This window comes from Moschus berezovskii, chromosome X (genome assembly GCF_049115385.1).
Source record: "Moschus berezovskii isolate FMDL1 chromosome X, NW_MosBer_1.0, whole genome shotgun sequence".
NCBI classification, from domain to species: Eukaryota; Metazoa; Chordata; class Mammalia; order Artiodactyla; family Moschidae; genus Moschus; species Moschus berezovskii.
The window spans coordinates 17,743,926-17,761,336 of record NC_142488.1 but is presented as its reverse complement, the minus strand read 5'-3'; the positions used below and the strand labels follow the sequence as shown (position 1 = coordinate 17,761,336).

General features: G+C 40.8%; 1 protein-coding gene and 1 pseudogene across 3 annotated transcripts in view; one reads left to right on the top strand and one right to left on the bottom strand.

Moving 5' to 3' along the window:
* The window catches only part of CDKL5 (cyclin dependent kinase like 5), a 181,999-nt gene extending 164,791 nt beyond the window's left edge, over window positions 1–17,208 (bottom strand). For 2 of the 3 annotated variants that reach the window (XM_055437908.2, XM_088833609.1), the window contains exon 1: window positions 17,119–17,208. The gene's annotated coding sequence lies outside the window, so the exon portion shown is untranslated. The remainder of the gene's footprint in view (window positions 1–17,118) is intronic. The other variant, XM_055437909.2, reaches the window with a different exon arrangement.
* On the top strand, window positions 3,386–4,131 carry LOC129534988 (large ribosomal subunit protein uL30 pseudogene; annotated as a pseudogene).
* Window positions 17,209–17,411: the final 203 nt, after the last annotated feature.

Genomic DNA, 17,411 nt, shown 5'->3' with positions numbered 1-17,411 from the left:
CGCCAGGCCTCCCTGTCCATCACTAACTCCCGGAGTTCACCCAAACTCATGTCCATCAAGTCGGTGATGCCATCCAGCCATCTCATCCTCTGTCATCCCCTTCTCCTCCTGCTCCCAATCCCTCCCATCATCAGGGTATTTTCCAGTGAGTCAACACTTCGCATGAGGTGGCCAAAGTATTGGAGTTTCAGCTTTAGCATCAGTCCTTCCAATGAACACCCAGGACTGATCTCCTTTAGAATGAACTGGTTGGATCTCCTTGCAGTGCAAGGGACTCTCAAGAGTCTTCTCCAGCACCACAGTTCAAAAGCATCACTGTTAAATGAGATTCTTCACAGGACAACAGGACAAAGACCTGCTCACTTCTACCCTCTAAACCAAGGACTGCAAACTCAATGAATATGATACCAGGAAACTGGAGATACCTCAAGTCTGTGAATGAGAAAAAAACTGGAAATGAAGCACCAACATAAAGTTATGAACTATCAAATGAAGGGCTGCCTTGGATAAATAAAAGAAAAGCTACACACAGCAACCCAGAGCTGGGTGTAAGTGTGAGCAAAGCAAAATGGAAAACCCAAGTCTTACCTCTACCACACATATGAAGTCCAAATTCACATCATTCTCCAGATGTCAGAAACCCATCATCTGAGAAGAGATCAAAAACTCTCCAGGAGCAGTGAACCCAAAGGGTCCCATCAAGACAAACACAAAACTATCCAAAGGAGCATCCCACAATGCCCAAATTGTCAAATGTTGTGAACCACACAAAGAAATAAGCAAAACTTGGAGGGGAGACAAATGGGAGATTTCATTCCTCAAGAACTACAGCTCAGAAAATAATCCAAAGGAGACAAACATAAATATATTTTTAAATGTTCAAAGAAAAGACAAGAAAAAGTCCTGATGAAAATTAAGAAGCATATTTGAAAGAAAACACAGAAACTTTAACATTTAAAAATACAGTCAAATGTTTTCAGTGAAAAATTCTCAATAAATGTATTAACCAGTAGACTGGACACAGCTAAACAGAAATTAGTGAATTGTAAGGTAGATGTCAAGAAATCACCTGGAAGTAAAAAACAGAAAATATAGAAGAAACTTTTAGGAACACAATGAAAAATTCCAACATATATCTCAATAAGGGTTTCAGAAGTGGAAAACAGAGAAGAAGCATTATTTTAAAAAATAATATCTAAATTTTTTTCCACAATTTAAGGTGTCATGAGTTTTCAGGCTGACGGTGTATACCAAATAAAAAACAGGATAAATGAAAACAAATCCACATCTAGAGGTGTCACCAAGAAACTGCAAAACAAATCAAATATAAGGAAAAAAAATCTGAAAGGGAGCTCAAGAGAAAAGATACTTAGCTACAAAGAAATTACACCTGAACTGACTAAAGCCTTCTCATTAATAAATAAGACTTGTCAAAAGACAAGAAAATAACAGTATTAATGTGCTAAGGGAATAACTGTCAACATAAATTCTGTACCCATCTCAAGAATCATTCAAGAGAAAAAGTGAAGTAAAGACACTTGCAGAAACACCAAGAACACCAAGTTTTCTACTAATAGGCCTTTAGCAAAAGAACTACTTTAAGAACATTCTTTATAAGAAGAAAACTAAATCCAAAGGAAGAAATGGGGTGAATCAAGAATGGTGAGCAAACAAATTTGGGAAACATACTGAGTAAATATTCACTATTTTACAGACTTAAGGTGGCTTCAACAAGGCAAAACCAAAGCATAAATAACTAAGACAAAAGACAGGCGATGAGGGTTAAAAGGTAAGCCATACTAAAATCTCTGTCTTATTTGAGAGGATAGGAATAATAATGAAGCTTTGACTTAGTTAAATATGCGTGTAAAAATTTTAAGGGTAACCGAACTTCTGTCTTCCACCCTGGAATAGGAAAGCTGGAAAAACATAGCTACCTGCCCTCACAATAAAAAAGAGCTGCACTAATTTCAAAGTCATGAATTTCTTGAAACCCATCACAAAACAACCAACTGGCTCAAAATCTTCGGGGGGAGAGAGAGAGAGGCAAAGCCTACAAGGAGAGAGGAGACAACCTTGTGCTCACTTGGGGTTGACTCCAAGTGGCCACTGACAAGAGGAATTCAGCTAGAATAAACAGCAAATTGATAAAAAGCCTGACGAGGCTTGCTGAAGGAACAGTGTGAAACCAATGGAGGTCACAGAAATTGGGGTGACCCCAGCCTTCTGCAAGATCTTCCCCCACCAACCCCTCCTCTCCAGCATTCCGGAAAGAGCCCTTTGTGATGTGCCCATTGAGGAGTGCCCATTGTGATGCAGACTTGGGGGAAGGGAAATGCAGCAGCACCTCAGGAACAACTTGTTCACCCAGATCCTTCCCTCGCACCTCCACTAGGGAAGAAAAACCTTCACTTGTGAAAGTAAGTTCCCTACATACGAATCTTCAAGTTTCCTTCTTTCAAAGATGCAAACGTGTGTTCCATCACCGTCGGGCATGAGTGAGAGCAGCAGCTTGCCCCCAGTCTATTGCTGGCAATCCCTCGCTCTACCACCTCCCTCCTTCTCTCCCTCCTCCAGTCAGGAACTCCTGCTGCGCCAGCCTCTGTACCCCAGCTGCTGTGCTGCACTACTGTGCTCCTGAAAGAGTTTAAATAGTTTCTTTACTTTTTTGTGCTTGTTTTTTATGTATTATCTGTGTGAAAAGTATTATAAACCTATTACAGTACGGTACTATGAAGCCGATTGTGTCAGCTGGGTACCTAGGCTAACTCTGTTGAACTTATGAACAAATTGGACTTACGAACATGCTCTCAGAATGTATGTAGGGGATTTATTGTCAGTGCTTCTGTCCTTAAAGCACTGGTTAAAACTTGCTGCAAGTGAGGGAAGGGGTGGACACCCTGGGAGAAGTGGACACACTGAGCCCACATAATACTGAGTCCACACCTGTGGACACACTGAGCCCACATAATAGCTAGGGGAAGGGCATGTCCTTGGGACAGTGCTGCAAGCCCAAGCCTGAGGTCTGATCAGAACAAAAGACCACATCCCACCACCATTCCCCACCTCTAAGCTAACCTACTTCCAATAACAAGTAAACAGCAGAATACTACTAGCAGAGGGACCAGAGAAGATCAAGAGCACATAAGGAGACCCAAGTCACAGTTCTGAAGTAAGACCTGACACTCAATAAAATAAACCAACCCCTCCCCCAATCACAAACTAAGAATTTGAAGCCTGAAGTACAATAACAACCAAACTTAAAACAAGTTCAACTCCAAACTAGATTAACTCAAATCCCTGAACCAAAGGCCTCACACAAGGAAAGATGTGCCCGTTTACAGACATAAACATTATGCACTTCAGCTCTTTTCCAGCTAGAAAAATGAAGGGTGCAGAAGAGAAGGGAAAAAAGGTTCCTGCTGTGCCAAAACTCTTAAGAAAAAGCGAAAAAATTTCGCAGAGCTTAAGTACAAGTGCCTAAGAAAGAAGCATGCCCAGAAGATGCTTTGAAAGGCAAGGAGGAAGCTTATTTATGAAAAAGCTGAGCATCATCACAAGGAATACAGGCAGATGTACAGAACTGAGATTCGAATGGCTAGGATGACAAGAAAAGTCATCAACTTCTACATACCCGTGGAATCCAACTGGTATTTGTTATCAGGATCTGAGGTATCAATGGTGTGAGCCCAAAGGTCCAGAAGGTGTGGCAGCTTCTTTGCCTCCATCAGATCTTCAGTGGCACCTGTGTGAAGCTCAACATGGCTTCAGCTAACATGCTGAGGGCTGTGGAACCATATGTTTCATAGGAGGGGTACCCAAACCTGAAGTCAGTAAATGGATTGATCAACAAGAATGGTTATGACAAAATCAATAAAAATTAAATTGCCCTGACAGATAACACATTGACTGCTCAATCTCTTGGTAAATATGGCATCATCTGCATGGAGGATCTGATCCATGAGATCCATACTGTTGAAAATCATTTCAAAGAAGCAAACAACTTTCCCATGGCCCTTCAAATCATCTTCTCCATGAGGTGGAATGAAGAAAAAGATCAGCCATTTTGTAGAATGTAGAGATGCTGGCAACAGGGAAGTCCAGATCAACAGGCTATTGTTAGAAGGATGAACTAAGTTATCTACCATGAGTATTTTTGTAATCTGGTCAGTTACTAAACAGTGACTGCTTTCAAACTGAAAAAAAAAAATTGCAGCTCAGTCTCCACTGTTCTACAAAATAAGTCAGGCTTACAATTAAAAAAAAAAATCACAAGGCATAAGAAAAAGTAGAGGAAAAACAACACTTAGAAAAGACACAGAATATATCAGAACTCAGAACGAGACACAGAATCTGATGTTGGAAATACCTAGAATCAAAGTTAAAATACTATGAGTAACATGTTTAGAGCTCTAACCCAAAAGGAGAACACACAAAATTGGATTGGTAACTCAGCAGACAAACGGAAACTATAAGAAAGAATAAAATGAAAGTGCTAAAAATTAAAAATACAGTTGAGAGAAATTAAAAATGCCTTCAACGGGCTCATTAGTAAACTTAACTGAGCCAGGGAAAGAATCAGTGAAGTTGAAGATAAGTCAGTTGAAACTACCCCAACCAAAAACATTGAGAGAAAAGAGGGTGAAGAACAGAACAGGACTTTCAAGAAGTGTGCAACATAGGTTCTAATATAATTGGAATCAGAAAAAGAAGAAAGAATGGGACAAAAGAAATATTTGAAGAAACAATGGCTGAAAATATTCCAAAGTTAATATAAGATATGGAAGACAAATCCCTAACACAATTCTCTTGCCAGAAGTATCAAAAACCTCAGATATACAGATGATACCACTTTAATGGCAGAAAGTGAAGAGGAACTAAAGAGCCTATTGATGAAGGTGAAAAAAGAGTGAAAAAGCTGGCTTACAGCTCAATATTCAAAAAACTAAGATCATGGCATCCAGTCCCAACATTTCATGGCAAACAGATGGGGAAAAAGTGGAAACAGTGACAGATTTTATTTTCTTGGGCTCCAAAATCACTGCAGACAGTCAATGCAGCCATGAAATTAAAAGACACTTGCTCCTTGGAAGGAAAGCCTTAACAAACCTAGACAGCACATTAAAAAGCCGAGACATTACTTTGTCAAGAAAGGTCAGTCCAGTCAAAGCTATGGTTTTTCCAGTAGTCATGTATGGATGTGAGAGGTGACAGTAAAGACCGAGCACTGAAGAACTGATGCTTTCAAACTGTGGTTCTGGAGAAGACTCTTGAAAATCTTTTGGACAGCAAGGAGATCCAACTAGTCAATTCTAAAGGAAATCAACTCTGAATATTTACTGGAAGGACTGATGCTGAAGCTCCAATACTTTGGCCACCTGATGAAAAGAGCTGACTCACTGGAGAAGACCTGATGCTGGGAAAGATTGAAGGCAAGAGGAGAAGCGGGCAACAGAGGATGAGATGGTTGGATGGCATCACTGACTCAATGGAGATGAGTCTGAGTTGACTCTGGGAGACAGTGAAGGATAGGGAAGCCTGGCGTGCTGCAGTCCATGGGGTCACAAAGAGTCGGACATGACTTAGCGACTGAACAACAAAGAACAAAAACAACACAAATCCTAGATGATCAGAGAATAGTAAGATAAAAACAAACAAAAACAATTATTGTCACCACCGAGTACCAATACCACTGAGACTGAATTCCATTAGCTCTGCCACCACCAAGCACCTTTGTCAACATGATCACCAGGTCAGCAATTCAACTACACGTGGTGGCTACCTCACAACGCTCACCTCTACATACAAGTCTCACTCTGTGCAAATGACTGGTCAGGCCTAGGTTACAGGCTTGCACCCCAGCTGTAAAAGAGACTGGAGATGAGTTTTCTTGGGAATGTGGGGCCTATAATATGAAAAATTATCAAAATGTAGAGAGGATATTTAAAAATCTACTGTGTGTGTGTTAGTCACTCAGTCATGTCTGACTCTTTGTGACCCCATGGACCTACAGTCTACAGCCTGTAGACTGCCAGGCTCCTCCATCCATGGAAATCTCCAGGCAAGAATACTGGAGTGGGTAGCCATTCCCTTCTCGAAGGGATCTTCTGAACCCAGAGATCAAACCTGAGTCTCTTACATTGCAGGCAGATTCTTTACCATCTGAGCTACGGCATGCTAAAAAGAAAATAAATTAATAATTTTTAAAAAAACTTTCCACCTAACTGACCATCTATTATTGTATGGTAGATCCTTCGGTGAAGTCATTGCATCCTAGAGAGCCTTTCTATAAGACAAATATTTTATTTCAATGTGGTACCACATTCAAAACCAGCATCCCAATCTGAGAATCCTAAGCAGTAATGGGGGAGTGGGGTGAAGATACATAATAAAATAAGCAAACATCTTCACTGAATGTTGGTTTTGCTTAACGTTAAGGTACAATGCAGATATATACAAACTTACCATGCACACACAGAGGTTTATTACGGAACAGAACTCAGCACTTCTATGAATTATACAACAAATCACGAAAAAATTTAAAGAAATGTCATTCTTACAGTTGTCATCTCTTGCTTCCCCTTCATCTACCATACTGTAAATGATGACAGAAGTCTGAGGAGTCCCACAGAGGGAGCCATTAGCACTTAGTTACACACCAGCACAGATCCAGTTATAACAGTTATGTTCGAGACGAGTGACTAGACTGCAGGAAAAGCACATCTATAGCGTGAGCAAAGAGGAAGACCCACTAGACAGGCACCTGACAGAGAAACCACTGAGCAAGGAAGAACGCACTGACAGGAGGAGATGGGGGCAGAAAAAGAAATGAATTTCATAAGAGAAATATTTACTGAGCACTTCCTCTGTGCCAGGCAATGCACTAGATGCTGAGGCGACAACAGGCAACACTGCATGCCTCCAGGGAGCCTACATGTAGAAAACCGGTACCATCTGCTTATCCATTTCACCAAAGGCCCAGCCCTATTTAAACTCTAGCTTTAGTATTTCCTATGTATACTCTCAGGCGAAAGTGAAAATGAACAGAAAAAAGGCCACAAAGAAAGAAAACTAAGATCCTGGGATGTAGCTGGGGTCAAAGCTTCAAAGCAAGGCATGCAATATTTAAATCCATGTCATTTCTTGCTATTCACCCAGCTTTATCTGCTTTTCTCAGATCCATGTCTTTGAATACATGGTCTACCAGAAAATCCCTTCCCTCCACATGGCATTCTGGGCCTCCTCTAAGACTCTTCACAAATACACAGGAGTCATTACCTTTCTCAGTTCCCTTAAGTCTGCATTAAACACACCTCTTCTGGCCTAGAGTAACAGCACCCTGTGTTTCCCCATCTAAATGGGCATATCACTCTGTTCTTAAAACTCCATAAAAGGAGGAGCTCTGTTCTTAAAACTCCATAAGAACTCCATAAAAGGGCACAACACCACAGCCTGGCTTTGTAGCTCCAGCACTTACCATGACGCTGATACCCTTTCAGTTGCCTACACAGTGATACCAAGATACCCAAATCATCACTGTATTGTAAAGGCAGCCAAAGAAAGACATGTATGGCCTTCCTTTACCAGCCGCGCATAGAGGGACAGACTGGAAAGCACAACTCCAAATCAAGGGAAGTGACTGTGGATGGCAAAGAAACCACCAGCACAAAAACATCAAACTCTAAAATGAGGCAACTCTTTAAAAATAAATGTCCTGGGCTGGATAGGAAGTAAAAATAGTTATGACACAAAACCACTGTAAACTCTTCAGGTTACCAGCATGAGGGGAAAAAAAATCAACAAGGAAAGACTACAGAGCAGGTATAAAATTATTCAGACAGGCCAAAGTGAGCGAAGTTAGAGACTGCATCACAATGTAGATTTCAAAGGAAATATCTGAAGAAGGAGGTGATGCTGTGGTTATTCTTTGCATCCATGAAGGGGAAGTGCACAATGGCATTGTAAACTGTCACAAACTAACTTCTTTACATCAAGGAAGCCCTGGATGAATGCTTGTTCAGTCATCAAGGCAAGGAAAACTTAGCATAGTTGAAGATTTCCAAAAATGAGCTGAGCATGTAGGGATACATATTGTAGAAGAAGAAGGAAACAAATCAGGATATATAAAACAAAATCTGTGGAGCACTTTTATACATATAAGCTCACTTGAAAATAAGAAGCTCAACAGAGACCAGTTAAATATCAAAGATGGCAAAGCCACAGAATGTGAACCAGATTTGAAAATGATACTCCTGCTAAAGATTAGTGCTTCTAAATATTATTAATAAAATTCTCTAAAAACACTGGAGGTGCTCGAATCAGATTTCCTTAAATATGAAATAGCGTAAGTGCTGAAAAATATTAACTAGACATAAAACATTGTATTTGAGGAAAGAAAAGAACAAAGCAAATTTAATGTTGATATTTAGCAAAATGTTTCATTAAAATCTTGAGTAGATTAAAGATGTCTGGGGGGAAAAAACCAGCAGTCTTAAGTTTAAATATGGAAGAGAGCTAAAACTGTTAGAAAAAAATTTTACCTCAGTTATAAATAGAAATGACATTCCTATATAAGGTTAACAGACTGGTGAAGGATAAAAGAAAAGGGGGAGCCTTTAGAAAACTGAAGGTCATTTCCATAAAAACAATGAAAAGAGTATCACAGATGACGATGGAAGAAGCAGCTGCAAAATTTTTAAAGAGATGAGGAAAGAATATTTTACCTTGTAGCAATTATGACCTTTTTGGTAAATCAAGGTTCCATTGAGCTAAAACTCTTGTTTTTGTGGCATTTCATGTCACATCCCTCCTTAAAACCTTCAATAGCTTCCCAGGAGGCTGAGGACAAGTTCAAAAACCCAGCAGATGGCCTACTAAGCCTTTTCAAAACCAGGCCCCTATCTACTTCTGCGTCATCACCTGCTTCTCTACTTTCCAGCCTTTCTGGATTTCTTTCATTCTTTAAAAGGTTCAGTTTTTCAAAAGCCTCTAACTCTCACCTTGCCTGAGGGTATTTGCACTTTCTGCCAGGAAAACTTAGTTCCCCAACTAAACCATGCCCTTCTCATCCTTCAGGTCCCACTTAACATCACCTCTTCACCATGGCCTTCCTGCCTGCTCCCCACATGGCAGATCCCCTACCCTGCTAGTGCCTGGTACTTCTCTGCTTCCATCTCAAGCCCATAGATTCTTTGAGGACCTACTTCCCTCTGATGCATCACTTTATCACAGTTTGGTACACAGTAGATACTCACTAAGTATTCGCTAAATGAAGGGAAGATTCTCAGGATGTAAGACAGGTCACCTTAGAAAGAAATAATAAATTACGAAACACCAATTTGCACAAAATTAGCTTTTGTTCTATCTCAACTATTTGAAATTATTAACAATTAAAATAAAACTTTTTCTTTTCCTTTGCAATGCTAATCTCAAATTTTAATGGTAATATTACCAGTAAAAATTGTTGTTGTTGTTCAGTTGCTAAGTCATGTCTGACCCTTTGTGACCCCATGAACTGCAGCATGCCAGGCTTCCCTGTCTTTCACTATCTCCTGGAATTTGCTCAAATTCATGTCCATTGAGTCGGTGATACCACCCAACCATCTCATCCTCTGTGGCCCCCTTCTCTTCCTGCCTTCAATCTTTTCAAAACATCCCACTGTGTATGCATGCTCAGTTGCTCAGTAGTGTCCAATTCTTTCGCAACCCCATAGACTGTAGCCCTGCAGGCACCTCTGTCCATGGGATTCTCCAGGCAAGAATACTAGAGTGGGCTGCCATTTCCTTCTCCAGGGAATCTTTCCAACCCAGGGATCAAACCCACATCTCCTGCATTGCAGGTAGATTCTTTACCACTGAGCCACCTGGGAAGCCCTAAAACATTCCACTGCTGCTGCTGCTGCTGCTAAGTCACTTCAGTCGTGTCCGACTCTGTGTGACCCCATAGACGGAAGCCCACCAGGCTCCCCCGTCCCCGGGATTCTCCAGGCAAGAACACTGGAGTGGGTTGCCATTTCCTTCTCCAATGTGTGAAAGTGGAAAGTGAAAAGTGAAAGTGAAGTCGCTCAGTCGTGTCCGACCCTTAGCGACCCCATGGACTGCAGCCTACCAGGCTCCTCCATCCATGGGATTTTCTAGGCAACAGTACTGGAGTGGCTTGCCATTGCCTTCTCCGAAAACATTCCACTAGTGACTGACAAAACCAGGGTAGGGTATGTGGATAAATTCGAGGATATGTCATACCTGAACCAGCTTTCGTAATCTCCCAAAGAGTCTATTCATCAGAAAACTATCCTTTCTACTGCTGCTGCTGCTGCTGCTAAGTCACTTCGGTCGTGTCCGACTCTTTGTGACCCCATAGACGGAAGCCCACCAGGCTCCCCCGTCCCTGGGATTCTCCAGGCAAGAACACTGGAGTGGGTTGCCATTTCCTTCTCCAATGTGTGAAAGTGAAAAGTGAAAGTGAAGTCGCTCAGTCGTGTCCGACTCTTAGCGACCCCACGGACTGCAGCCTACCAGGCTCAACCATCCATGGGATTTTCTAGGCAAGAGTACTGGAGTGGCTTGCCATTTCCTTTCTACTACTCTTGGCCAATATCAGCATAATGGGGCAAATCCAAGTCAGTAAGTTTTCTTCAACTGGTACTTGCCACCTTTTTTAACTTGCTTTACCTTCCTCCCATGAGTGTGTGTTTGTGTGTACTTAATCTATTATAATATGATTTTACAAGCTGCCAAGAACCTAATCTTTACGCATAATACAAAATCTATAACTGAGATCTAAAACTGCAACTTATCTAAAATAATTTAAAGCAGTCTTAAACAACAACAAAAACAATGTATTCATCCATATGTTTTGTTAACTAACTTCCAGAAACCAAAGTTGTTACTTTCAAACTCACTACTCTCCTCTAAATGAAATAGGTCAGAAAGCACTTCATTTGTTAATATTTGATATTAGGCCTTTCTCTTAGGAAAGAATGCAAAGTAACAACAGAATCCCACAATCATAGCAATTAAACAGGTTGTTTTTTTAAGTAAAATTGTTTCAAGTCAGTTATGACTGAATTTACAGTAAACTGTTATTATCAGAGCAGTGCTGTGTCCTTTCTGTTTGTTATTAAAAATCCAGACACAATCCACCACACAAAGAGGTATTGATTTACCTGCCTGGCACTTGTAAGGATCACCTTCCATAGAGAAATGTTCATCTAAAAGCAATGAAAGTTTGTTTCCAAAACACTTTACCTACAACCAAACCATTGCATTCCCCTATCATGTGTACCTAAAAAATAACATCCCCAAGCTATCCTATCAGCAGTGTCCATCTACACGTGCAAAATAGGGAGCAGAGAGAGCACCTGGGAACCAAAGGGGTAGAATTCCACCTGTCCAGTACAACTCGTTCCCAAGGGAGCTTTAATTCTTCTGGCTACCCTTGAGGGTAACTTTCAACAACAACAACAACAAAAACGATGCAGGCAGGAAAAAGCAGCTACAGTACCTTGCAGGTTAAACTATTTCTAAATCCCTCAACAATCCAGTCTGAAGTAATGCAAAAAGTAGACAATGCGTTTGCATACCTGAATTTAATGAAGCCTGCTCTCCAGCATGCACTGTAGGCATGGATCTCTCAAGGGGGATTAGAGCTCAAACAATAAAATGCACAAGGTTATTGGCTTAAAATAAAGAAAACCAATTATTTTGTCCTTGGTCTTAAATCCTATAGGAATTTTTTCTTGCCCAACAAAAATTATATTATTTTTACCTTGATTTCTTATTCCTGTTTTCCAACATATTACTAAGAGCACTATATTTTATTTACTGGTTTAAAAAAGATCAAAACAGAATCAAATCAAAACCACAAAGACAAGATAATGGATGGCACTTGCAGTATTACCTTTTATATTCTTCTATGTATTATGTTTAGGCAAAACTTCTGAATACACAAAAAGTACTAAGAAATTATAATACATGTAAGAAGATATATTTTAAAGACATATCTTTTAAAATCTACATGATTTATCAGTGCCTGATGATAAAAGGATCCAGGTGGAAGCAAGTAAATAAGGTTAAAAAAAAACGCACGTTGGTGGGCGAGATCTTTTTTGGGTAATGGAAATGTTCCAAAATTGGATAGCAATGATGGTTACACAACTCCATAAATCTAAAAAAAAAAAAAAATCACTGAACAGTACTCTTAAACTCTTAAAACATGAATTTTATGGTATGTAAAGTATACCTCGATAAAACTATTAAAAATGCATATTCAAAACCCATACTTGCTAAAGAAATCCACAACGTTTCTGTGCAGGTTCCATCTTGGTAGAACAACTGTCCTTCCTGCTTTGGCTGAGGTGATTTCCAGCCCTGAGGTTCTACAATATTCATAGCTCCTTTCTAACTTTAATAACCAGCAAAAGTGACTCTCGTCAATTACAGAATAAGATGTTAAGTAAGTCCCTTTCCTCCCTAACATGGACCTGTGAGGGTTCCTTTGAGCTAAGCAACTGTAGCTCCCTTAAGGATGGGTCTTGCTTAAACACACACACACACACAATCATGAGGCTTTAACTAACAGAAAATTCTTTCAAGTAGAAAATTTTTTTTCAGACTCCAACTCCTACATACTGTTAAGCAACATCAATAACATATCTCTGTAGACTTCACCTCCAAATTTTGTTTCACTGACATCATTACAATTACAGAAGAGATACCTATTTGCAGATTGTAATGGCTGCCATTTTACTTCAAAAGTGTATCTATGGCTGATTCTTGTTGATGTCTGACAGGAAACAATAAAATTCTGTTAAGCAATTATCCTTCAATTAAAAAATAAAGTGGCAAAAAAAAGTGTATCTAAATCACAAAACTGAATTCACAGAATAACTTCATAGTCTTTATTACTGTAGCAAATTTAATCAAAGTCAGTCAAAAAAGTTAAAATGGAACATGAATTATGTACAACCTTCATTTATGAGAAACAGAATTAATGACCCTCTGAGAAAAGTCTGAACTTGCAGTCGTCCTAATCCATCAGTGCCAGTGGAGCTGAGTCCAGCCTCCCATGTGACTAAAGGTCAGAAAGCCTTGCCAATGTAGCCTATGAACTCCAGGAAGCATATTTATACCTTGAGTAACCACCCCAGGAGCAGTAGGAGCTCAAAACATGTTTGGGAAATCGGATTCCTAAAGAGAAGAAGAAAGCATAGGTTAGAAGAGCACACCTTCAAGTCAGACCGGTTTGAATGGAAGTTGTGCCTCAGCTGCTGACTAGCTGGGTAATCTGGGTAAAATATTTTTTTCTCCCTCAGCCCATTTGGTCAAGTGTACCACAGGATATAAGAAAAATATCTACTTCATAGGAATGTTATGAGAACACACATACACACATATTAATATATCCATGCAAAAAAATTGTTTGCCATAGTACCTAGAATTCAGTAAGGCTCAATAAATAGAATATTAGAATTATTATAGAGAAGACTGCAGAACAGAGAAACCACACCCCAAATTTGATCCTAATTAGAACTATCTCATACACAAATGTTTCTAAGAGCTTAATTCAAAATGCTGACAATTCCAAAGACCTGAAATGGGCTAAGTCCTTTAACCTAATGCATAAAAATAATTTTCTGTTAATTCCCAAATCGGAATTCTCTAAATGTTATCACTCTGGTCCTCACTCACAGCTTTCATTTCCCACTGACAGAACTGTACCCAAGTTCACCCGGCAGTATTAAGAAGTAATTGTATAAAGGCGAATGAGAAATGAGGCCACATCTTTGAATAATCCACTCTTCCAAGCACTGCTCTATAGAAAGGAAACATTCTAGAAACGATCAAGAATTTAAATCCAAACACTAAAGTGATACATCCCCAACAAAATAGTTCTAATGTTGAGTTTAAGACTGAAAGTAAATTGGAAAACCCTCCCAAACAGAAAAATATAATCTTTTAATTACATTATTTTCTCAAGTTGAAATATGTGATCCAACTGCTTCCATCATCAGATATTAAAGAATCTTTGAGGTTCTGTCTCCACCAAGAAATTCGATGTTGCCAAAAATTAAAACTTTAGAATCTAAAATTCTAAATTTCAAGTTCTGAGTAAACAGTCTTTTCTATTTAAAAGTGACTTAATAATTCAAATTCTACTATTCTTGTACTAAAATTAATGGTTACCTAAAGGATTCCCCTCACATTTGGAATCTAAGTATGTGGATTCATTTGTTCTTAAATGCCTTCTGCTATTATTTGACATCAATCTATTACATGATAAAGTCATATTGCCATACAAACAGCCAAAAATGAAGTACTGATACTTTGTTAACATACTTGCTAATATCCATTAGAAATAAAGGAGATAACCATCAAAGTTATCAAGCTAAAAAGGGGAAAAAAGGTGAATTTTTAACAGACACGCTGAAGAAGCCTTCTTTTCTCTGTTCACCTCCTTACAAATTCCTACAGCCATATTCTCAGATACACTGGAATTTTCTATCACAAAGTAAAGTGAAAAATAAATCATAATGAAAGGTTAAATTTCTGCAACAGAAGCCATTGTCATTTCCAACAATGCAACTATTGTTGAAAGAGTTTCTCACAGATTCTTAGACACAGTGATGAAGCGAGGCTGGGGGGGGAGGCATACTTGAAGTATTTCTCCACCTCTGTATTTCCGTTTACAATGTAACAATACCACACCTTCAAAGTAGAAATACCAAGTAAAATCTGGTTCTCATTAAATGCAGCATATCTGGAACAGAATACATCTGATTAGCAATCAGTCAGCCTTCTATTACTCATCTGTGCGAGATGGCCCTGCAATTTCCCTCAATGGGAGCCTTTTCTTTTAAAACCCCAGGGAATACTGTGGCTGCCACAGGATTTAAATGACTGATTTAAATGACTCCTAGAAAATTACAATGAAAATAATGGCATGTTTAGCCCAGGGAACCTGCATAAGTAAAAAATCAAAAAACCTGAGATAAAGGGGTAAAAAAAACCCTACCACAAGCCCCTCGATCAGGAATAAATTATAAGTCTGAGCAGGAGAAAAAAGGAATCCTCTATGGAGAAAGAAGGCTTATGTCTAATTATTTTTTTAATATACCAAATTTCATTGTTGTTTTTTTTTAAAAAAACTAGGCTCAGAAAACTTCCCAAATAAGCAAAATCAGAATACTGAAGCGCTTTATATATATATATATATACACACGCACACATATACATCAAATAAATCCTTGCATTGATTAGGTTAGAAGGCCAGACAGCTCAAAGGGATTCGACACTTTCTCCAACTGAAGACTCTCCAACCCCTCTGAAATGGTATATTATTTAACACTCGTGATTATTAACTTTATTCAGCATTCCTCTTTTGGAGCTCTATTATTTCCAAACCGAATTTTTTTCTCCTAATTTGGTTTCCCTGTACTTGTGAAATGCTCAGCATACACTGTGCTGGAAGCTTTAGTCCTACAGCTTCTCTCTTCTGGCTCCTTCCCCCCTCACCCACCCCCCACCCTCCAGAAAAAAAAAAAAAAAAGATTTCCTTCCCAAATGTTCTCTTCTCTGCATTTGTCAACAGAAACACCCACTGGCGGTGTCAAACTGGTAATACTGCTGCAGGCTTCCTTACTCCCAATCCAGAGTCAAGGGCCAAAAATGCTCAAACCTAAAATAGTACTTTTATTACAGAAATGTAAAGGATTGCTAAGGTACTCAACTATCATGTTCTCAAAAAGAGGCACACCTTTTAAAAAAAAACTATTCTTAATGGACCCTAACTGGATTGTTAAATATAAGATGATACTACCCCCCACCTTCAACACTAAATATACAGGGACAAGTAAACATAGGTTCTTCACATGTTATGACACTTAAAGAAATTAACATCTAAATGTCATTCACCTGTAATTTCGAACAGCCACGGTAAAGATGCTTTTTTTGGTAACCCTACAGCAAGAGGAACAACCTGGAAATATTCCAGCAGATGTTACCTAAAAGGATAATTCTATTCTATACATACTGATATTTATGTCTCCTGTTTCGGTCAAATGCCCCTGGACAAATTAATCTGTGTAATCCTTTACATTAACTACATAAACCATTACATCCAAACAAACCTAATTCAGATGCATGGAAAGAAATTATGCCGTGTCTGCGATACTTTCTAAAATCAGCTTAAATTTCAATCAACAGAACACTGATCTGCAACTATTTAAATATCACAGCATCCGTCTAATCTCACTGTGGAGATACTAAGGTCAGGCTTTTCTTTTTCAGGCATCTGTGCTTTAACACTCAAGTGAAGCGAAAAACAAAACCCTCAAGGAAGATCTGCCTTTACACTGAAAACGTTCAGGTTATTTTTTCCCCCAACGTGGGCACAGAACGTGTCAATGAGAGCAGAACCTGTTCGTTCTGGGAAATGGTTCCAAACCCCAGGATTTAAATTTCTATGAGGGTCCAAAGGGTACGAAGGTCTGAGAAGGGGCCAGTTTCTGCTTCTCCCCACTATGCTAGTCTTGAACTTCGTAACGACGCCTGAAACTTGTTCGGGGGAAGGTAGAGGAGCCGCGGGGCAGGCGGAGGGTCGCTCGCCCACCCTCGCAGGCAGCCAAGGTCAGCAGGGCTGGGGCCAAGCTCGCAGTCCCCGGCGGGTCCCGAACTCCCACGGAACTCGAGAGGGGGGCTCCGGCGCCCGGACTCCTCCTCAGCGCCGGCGGGAAGGGGCTTCCCTCGCCGCAAGCCCGGGGGAGCGCGTGCAGCGGGGGCGACGGGGCGGGGATGCCGCAGACCGGCCGCTGAGAGGAGCCCCGCGGGACGGCCTCGACCCTCCTCACACCCTCCCGTCTCCCTACACCCCAAAATACAGCCCGAGCCCCTCGCCGGGGAAGCCCTTCCAGCGGCGCAATGGGGCGCTGAGGAGGAACCACTATAGACTGGGGTGCCCTCGCCGCGTCGCCCGCTTCTGAAGGTACCCGCGCCACCGCCCCTTCTCACGTCTGCCCGGGGGGACCGGGTGGGTCTCCTCTCTCAGGAGAAGCTGGGTGGGCACGGGGCCGATGTGAGGACAAGGAGGCTTGGCGAGCGGGTGGCAACGAGACTACTCACCCCGCCGAGGTCCCACCTCCAGCCGGGGAGCCCACAGCTCCTGAGACCGCCGTCACCGCTTTACCTTCCCCAGCGGCAGCGACAACTAATCGAAACCCTCGACCCCGCCCTCTCGCTCAGGCGACGCGCAGCCTAATTTGCTAACTGCCCCGCCCCAACCTTCCAATTCGGACCAATGGAGAAGCGCCTCAGACTCTGACAGGTTCCCTCCTCCGTCCCGCCCACTTCTGATTGGAACCAATAAGGAGAGAGAGCTCGTCCTCGAGCTCGGGCTCGTGCGCCCCGCCTGCGCG